Below are 8,484 nucleotides of genomic sequence, written 5' to 3' on the forward strand. Positions count from 1 at the left end.
AACAACAACAACAACAGCAACAACAACAACAAACCTATGGCCTATAGGAAAGAGTAGAATCGAAAGAAGGTGGAACATCCAGGAGGCACAAAGAATTCTGGGATAGAGCCAGTCACAAGAGATTCATCCAGGAAGATGTGAGGAGAGGGGCATATGGTACCTGAACACAGGTAACCAGCCATGTGGCAGAATGTAGCCTAGAGTACATGGGATAATTTAAGTTATGATCTAATAAGAGAAAGCCTAGCTATGTGGTCAAGGTATTTGTAAATGTCTATTGACTCTTGAGTCTCATTTCTGAGAGCCTGGGGCTGGCAGAGCCAAGCACACTTAACGTCTACAACTGAAGAGTGCAAATTGCTCCAGACCTGCCTGCAACCAGGGGTTCCTCCAGAACCTGCATCCCAGACTGTAATCCCACAGAACCTGGGCAGCCAGACAGATGTCTCTCTGCCTGCACTCCCCTCTCTCTCCCTGGTTGTGACCAGCATTTCAGCCTCCCTGAACCCCAGCAATGACAACGGTGCCCTAATTTCAGCTAAGAAACCGTTGTAGGACAGATTGCATCACCTCTTTTTTTTTTTTTTTTTTTAACTTTGTTTTGGTTCTTTGTGAGTTTCACATCATGCACCCCAATCCCACTCATCTCTCCTTTCCCTCGTACCTATCCTTCACCCTTACAACCTCTTTTACAACAGAGGGAAAAAAACATCGTGTGGAAGCTATAGTGTGTCACAGTGTGTCCCATAGTATACCCCTTTGTCCACATTTCTTTATTTGCAAACGTTTGTTGCATTGACTTGTTGGTCTGGTGTGAGGCCTCTAGCTTTTTCTCGATACTGGAACCTCGCAGGGACCCCTCTCAGAAATCCTGCAGTTGTCCTGTGTCATGGAGATCCTGTCGTTTTGGATGCACTCCAGCAGTTCACTGGTGGGGGAGATGCTGGAGTAAGCCAATTCAAAGCCCTGGATTTGGGCCTGAGAGGTGTCTGAGCTGGTCAGCTGGCCAGTTCTCCCACTCTCACACTCTTCGGGCTGGCTCACCAGCAACCCCCAAACCAGGGCCAGCTCTACCCTGTGGCCCAGGCAAGGTGCAGGGCCCACTCTCCCGAGTGTCGCAGCTGGTGAGGGGCAGGGACAGCTCTCACTCTTGTGACCCCGCAGAGAGCTGTCGTGTGTCACAGTGTGTCCCATAGTATACTCCTGTCCACATTTCCTTATTTGCAAATGTTTATTTCAGTGACTTGTTGGTCTGGTACGAGGTCTCTGGTTTCGCACTACACTCTCATGACTCATAGGAGAGCTGGCAATGGATAAGGGAGAGGAGGAGGGCGTCTCCTCTTTGCACCACCATCCAGCGGGGCTGCTTCTCCTGTGCTCCTGCCCTCAGGCTGGCTCACCCCACATCCAAGGCCAGCTCTACTACACTGGCCAGGTAAGGTGCAAGGGCTGCTTTTCCTGAGTGCTGGAGCAGGTGACGGGTAGAACCAGGTGGTCAGGGTCGAGGTGGGGAAGCGCATCTCTCCCTCGCCCACACTGCTTCCGGGCAGACAAGTTATGGGGTCGGCTCTCTCATGCTCACACCCTCAGACTGACTCACCTGTGCCCCTACCATCAGGGTCAACTCTACTGTGCTGGCCAGGGGAGGTCCAGGGACAGCCCTCTTGTCTGCCATAGGTGGCAGGGGATAAATGGGGTGGACATCTCTCCTTCACCCATGTCACTGCACAGCAGACAAGTGGCTGGGCTAGCTGTCCCACGGTCACACCCTCAGGGGCTGCCTTGTCCACACCCCCACCGCCAAGGGTCAGCTCTACTCTGCTGCACAGGACCTGCCCTCCTGAGCACTGCAGTCTGTGAGCAGCAGGGATCGCTCTCCTGTTCTCGTGACCCCAGGGCCAGGACTCCCGTGCTGGTTATGAGTGGGGAGGAGGTAAGGTATCTCCCTCACCTCCATCACTGCAAGAGATGAGTGGTAGAGCCAGTTCTCCTGGACTCTTATCCTTGGGGCCAGCTCACTGGAAACTCTGGCAGGGTGTAGGGCTCTTGCTCTCCTGGGCACTGCAGCCGGCTAGGAGCAGGGCTAACTCTCCTATGATGCCCACATGAGGTGGGGCCAGTTCTGCACCGCCCTCAGACATCGATATGCTCTTGGGTGGCAGACCAGACCAGGGATGTCTGCCTGGCCTTTGGTGGTAACAGATCCCTGCTGGTGCTGGGCCACAGACCCAGGCATGGCCCCCAGCGGCAGCACAGGTCAGGACCTCACGGTCCCAGGTGGCATCACTGGCTACTCACATCAGGCTGCTCTTCACTACCCCCAAATCTCCAGGTCTGCCTTTCTTCATGTGCCCACATCCTTCTGCTTCTCTTTCTCTTCCACTTCTCCCTCATTTATTTATTCCTCTGAACGGTGCCTAGGACTTCTGAGAGTCTCAGGAGCAGTTTCGAGAGTGCTGTGCTCCACTCATGAATTATGGTGCCAGGCAGGGGGTCATCTTGGGCATGGTCTGTGCCCTCAGGCCTGCTTAGCAAGTCTAGTGGTTGTCTCGGGCGCACTCCTCACCGGGCCCACCCAAGTGACCCCATGAAAGGGTCATCTGTCTGTCTCACTCCTGCCCAGGGCCTGTGGTCCCTGGCTTGTTACTCATCCTGGGAGCTCCTCTGGGTCTAAGGCCCCAGACTGGTGGTGGTCTCAGGCTTGCTCAGGGTGTGTAGGCTACCAATCATTCAGATGTTCACAGGTCAGAACACTGAGCTTAGGCATAGCCTCTCTGCCCCCTACTGACACACATGTGACACGGCAGCCACACCTGTGATGCCTCTAGGGGCAGGTACTATGTCACCTCTTAGCAGCAGCAAAAAGGCTCAATGCCAGGACGAATGGCTACGGTGCCCACATAACATGCATAACTGCATGCTGGCCACTCTGGGCTTCCTGTGCATGGGCACTGAGCAAGTCTTCACTTACATACCCAGGCTGGCATATGTGGCTGTGGCTGAGCTTGATCTAGGGTTCCCCTGGTTCTCATTAAAAAAAAAAAATCAACATCAAGACTCATCCCCCCAACACCCCCTCGTGTGTGTGTGTGTGTGTGTGTGTGTGTGTGTGTGTGTGTGTGAAGAGGGGGGAATGGACAATCTTGGTGTTAGTTCTTGCTTCACGCCTTGTTGGAATCAGGGTCTCTGAATGTTCACTCCCATGTATGCTAGGTTAGATGGCCTGAGCTTCCTGGGATTCTCCCGTCTTCGCCTCTCAGTTTACTGTGGCTGTTCTGGGTTACACGTACAAAACTATATCCAGCTGCAGGTGGGATCTGGGGATTCAAACTCAGGTCCTCACACCTGCAAAGCAAATGCTTTCCCCATTGAGTCATTGCCCAGCCCAATAGCCTCCGATTTTATCAAACACAGCTTAAAAGCCCCCCATCACTAACACAGTACTTTCTTGTTGTTCCTTTCTTCTTTGACAAGAATTATCCTAAATAAAACATCCTTTTAAAAACCTTTATATTTGTTGTTATTACTATTATTTAGTATGTGTGCTCATGCCAAGGTGCACATGTGAAGGCCAGAGGGCAACTCTGTGGAGCTGGGTCTCGCTTCCACTTTTATATGAGTTTCAGGGATCAAACTCAGGTGGTCAGATGTGTCATTCATTCACTCATTCTTCTGTTCATTCATTCATTTGTGTGAGACAGTCTCACTGTGCAGCTGTCTCTCAACACCACACATGGCAAACATGTCCATTCAACAAAAACAAAACAAAACGACCCTGTGAGGCTGAAAACACAGCACCCAGCAAATAGCCAGCATCAAGTGCTTCTCAAGTTCATGTTTCCAGCTTGATAGACACAGCCAAGCAGCTGATGACAAGCTGAGCTCACGCTGGCAAACCCCAGACAACTTGGAGGGGAAGTGACTCCCAGCTAGCAGGAACAGAAAACAGCTTTCTGCTATTTTCCTTCCCTATCCCCAACAAAATTATGACACACCAGGGCGCTCTGCATCACTGCAAAAAGATGACAGTGGAGTAATGACATTAAAAAGTATTCCTTTGTATGCTACATTTACTGGTGTTTGGCATGCATGCATGTTTGCACACCGTGTTCATGCATAAAGGCCAGAAGAGGGCATCAGATTCCCTGGAATTAGAGACAATGTGAGCTGCCATTTGGATGCTGGAAATCAAACAAACCTGGGTTCTCTGGAAGAATAGGCAGTGCTCTTAACCTCTGAGCCACCTCTCCAGCCCTCCATGAGATTGAAAACCCAAGTCATTCACAGATATTAAACTGTTTCAAAGTTTCAGTGATTCCCAGGTTGGGACAGATGGCTCAGCCTGGCCTCTGGGTAGCCAAGTGTTACAGCCTCATCCCTTCCAAGATCAAGGTTAGTGTGAAGACACTGTGCAGGTGAGAAGGGTAGGCCTAGGGCACCAAGACTTGGCCACTTAGCAATACAAACAGCAGCTTCTGAAATGCACACCCAGCACCCATACTGATTCCCCACTAAAGTACCAAAGCCTCACAGACAGTGCTATAAGGACAAGACATCCCGATGGAGGAAGGGAGCCAGATCCAGCCTCACCAGACACTAAAGTCACCCTAAGGCGAATGGTACACTTAGACACGACTGCATCCATGTCTCCAGAAGGAAATACTAAAGGACAGTTTTAGCACTTTAGAATGTCTTAGGGTACAGGGTAAAAATCTATCCATCAAAATTAAAATAAGACCAAGGTAATGGCCCAGTGGGTTCAGTACTTGGTGCACAAGAGTGGGGACCAGAGCCAGGTACGGTGCCATGTCTGTCTGTAATCCCAGTGCTGGCAGGGCAAATCCCTGGGGATCACTGGCCAGCCAGCTTAACCCAAATTGTGAGCTCTAGGCTCAATGACAGACCCTGTCTCAAGTAAGACGATAGAGGAAGATTCTTGAAGTCAACCTCTGACTTGAAGTCAACATGTACGTTTGCAAAGAGGCGCACACATACACAATTTTTTTTTTAAAAAAGGGGGAGCTGCAAGCCATACATTGGGATGAAACAACTGCAGAACATCTGAGGAAGGAAAGATACTGTGAGTATGTACATCACATTAGGCATCTGAGAAAAGGCTGATGTGGTCATTGCATGCAGTGCACACCTACCCAGAGGCTAAGTCAAAGGCCAATTCCAGGAAATGTTGGCAAAGAAAGGCAGTCCTGGGACTTCCCAGGCTTTTTGTGATGACATAAATACACTGGGGAGATGGCTCAGGAGACAACGCACTTGCCACAGAAGCTACAAGAATGTGAGTTTATATCTCTAGTACCCACACAAATGCTGGCTGGCATTATGTGGTGGCCAGCCTGTAATACCAGAACCCAAGAGCTGGGGAAGGAAGCTGGGACAAGCTGGCCAAACAGACTAACCAAACTGGTGAGCTCTGGGTTCAACAAGACACCCTGCCTCAGCGAATGAGTCAGAGAGCAGTGGAGGAAACCACAGAACACTGATCTCTGGCCTCCCTTTTACCTGCATGTAAGTGTACTTGCACTGAACACATACATGCCCACACTCAGGCAAATGCATCCACACATGCACATAGGCAACAAGCATACAAATGACATAGCCACATTGGAGAAAGAGCTGACAGCTTCTTAGAAGACATGCACACCTAACCCGAGACCTTCTTGGGACATGCCTGACCCTTGCTACTTATATCCCCAGTTAAAAATTTTGCTCTTTGAAAAGAAGAATCAATGACTTAAGCAAAAACATTTATAAAAAAAATTTATTTACAAAAATCTGCAACTGGAAATAATGTATGTGTTTATGGGGCATGAACAAACTGTTAGAATAGACATGGTCAAAAAGAGGTTAGGGTGGTTCAGTGGGGAGGTACCTGCCTAACATCACAGGGTCCTGGGTTATATGCTATAGTGGTTTGAAAAGGCTTGGCCCTATAGGTTCATGTGTTTTATGCTTGGTCCATAGAAAGTGGCACTATTAGGAGATATGGCCTTGTTAAATAGTTGTGGCCTTGATGGAGTACGTCACCATAGGGCAGGCTTTGAGACTTCATATATCAAATAAGCTCAAGCTCTGCCCAGTGTGACAGTCTTCTTCTGCCTGCCCTCAGATCAAGGTGTAGAACTCTCAGCTCCCCCAGCAATGAAAATGCACTGAACCTCTGAAATTATAAGTCAGCCCCAATTAAATGTTGTCCATTATGAGAGTTACCATAGTCATGGTATCTCTTCACAGCAATGAAACCCTAAGATACATGCCTAGCACCTAAATGAATGGATGAATAATAAATGCTGCATGCACAACATAAAGCCCGATATTATGCTGAGACAAACAAGACTCATCTCCCTTGTTTTTCAGCTCTAGGGAACTCCGAACTCAAACATGTTAATCGAGCACTCTGCCATATAGCTACATCCCCACCCCCATCTTATACCATCTTCCGTATAGACTTTCTCATTCAGCTTTCATAAAATCTAAGAGATTAATCTGTGGAGAAAACAAAACAAAAAACAAAACAGTCTTGGGCGCCTCTGAGGTTAGGAATGGGGCTGAGCGGGGCCAGTGGGACAAGCCTGGGGCAGTAGCATTGGTTAATGATTCAATGGTACCTTAAAGAGTATTTTACTTGACTGGGCAGTGGTGGCACACACCTGTAATCCCAGCACTTGGGAGGCAGAGGCAGGCGGATTTCTGAGTTCAAGGCCAGCCTGGTCTACAGTGTGAGTCCCAGGACTGCACAGAGAAACCCTGTCTTGAAATACCTAAATAAATAAATAAATATTTTACTCAAGGTATGATTCTCCCAGGTCCCTAGAGAAACCCTGTCTCAAAATACCAAAATAAATAAATAAATAAATAAAAGAGTATTTTACTCAAGGTATGATTCTCCCAGGTCCCTAGAGAAACCCTGTCTCAAAATACCAAAATAAATAAATAAATAAATAAATAAATAAATAAATAAATGAGTATTTTACTCAAGGTATGATTCTCCCAGGTCCCTAGATATAAACATCTACTAAATGGCTAAGACACAGAGTATGTAAGGGTAGGGTGTGGTGCTGTCCTTCTGAGAGGAGAACAGCATCTCTGGCCTGGTGATGCCTAACATTCCCATTGAGTCCTGCCCATCACCTGCAGGGAACACCTAGATGGGCTCACCATGAGCCATGCTGATGAGAAGCAGAATCAATGCTCATCTAATGAGATACTGTGTTTTTCCTTCCCAGAATGCCCACGCCCGCAGTAAGGTCTGGCTGAGTCTGCCTACCTTTCCAAGGTGTGAGGTGAAGAGGCCCAGCCTTGCCTTTTCCTGCCTCTGTCAGAAGCTGGCCAGAACCTCGTGCTTCTTCTGACACTTTGGACCTCTTCCCTCCTCACCATGTGTGCTGCCTGTCAGCTGCACGTCAGACCTTGATGCAGCTCAAATAGCACGTGTCTCCTCCTCCTCTTAGTCTCCTTCTGGGAAGCTGCTGCAACAGCTGGCCTGCCTTGGGAATTTTTTTTTTAAGTCTAATAAAATTGTCCCTGCGCTTCTGTTTGAGTTCATTCTTAAATTCTTTTATGAAACTAAGAACCTAAAAGGGTTCTCCTAATTTCTCCTCTATCATCTGGTGACCCCCAAATTCCTGTATGTGAGTGTTTACAACTGAGAGATTCATCAAAGACCAAGATGACTGGTTGGATGTACAGCTGAGTGAATAGATGAATGGGTGGAAGGGTGGTAGAGGGATGGATGGACAGATGGAAATAAGACAAACATACTAAGAAGGCAACCACATGCAGTTCAAATGGTGAATAAACGGAGATTCCTGAACACCACTCTGGTAATTTTCCTGAGATGTTAGTAGGGGCAGTGAACAAATATAAACAAGCACGGACAAAGCTGGGATGTTTAATTTCCACTACAAGACAACATTCGGGAGAGCCACAGAGTTCCATTCCCACCCCTGTCTGAGGGCTTGGTGAGAGATCTCAGGAAACCCACAAACTGCACCCCACACTCAGGATGCCTCTGACCGGAGGCTTTAGGAAGCCAGAGCCTATCCCTGGCTTTCTGGATGCATCCACATGACTGGTGAATAGTTCAGGCAAGAGGTGAGGAGGTGGGGAACACAACCTCCTAACCCCACAACAATCTTGTATACCTGTGGGCGTTTTTGGTATTTTAGCTGTCTTTATGCTCATGACTACTCTGTGAGGCTAGTTATTGTTTTGATTTTAATGGAAGAGAAGGCTGGGACTTGGAGTGTAAAAGAACTGTGCCCAGGAATGCATGGCTGGAACTGGGATGCAAACAGAGTTGCATAAGGCTCTGGAGTACATGTTCTTCTGGCAAAGTACAGCTCACCTCCAACAAAACTGCTCTCTCAGCCACGGCGGGTTCTCTTACCAGTCTTCTGGAAACGAGCAATATATATATATATATATATATATATATATATATATATATATATATATATATATATATAT

At 48.1% G+C, this 8,484-nt stretch overlaps 1 pseudogene; it reads right to left on the reverse strand.

Annotated features, from left to right (window-relative positions):
• Positions 1-2,711: 2,711 nt before the first annotated feature.
• LOC115065126 lies at positions 2,712-2,835 on the reverse strand (annotated as a pseudogene).
• Between the last annotated feature and the right edge of the window lie 5,649 nt (positions 2,836-8,484).

The sequence above is a fragment of the Mus pahari genome, chromosome 12 (genome assembly GCF_900095145.1).
Source record: "Mus pahari chromosome 12, PAHARI_EIJ_v1.1, whole genome shotgun sequence".
Classification (NCBI taxonomy): Eukaryota; Metazoa; Chordata; class Mammalia; order Rodentia; family Muridae; genus Mus; species Mus pahari.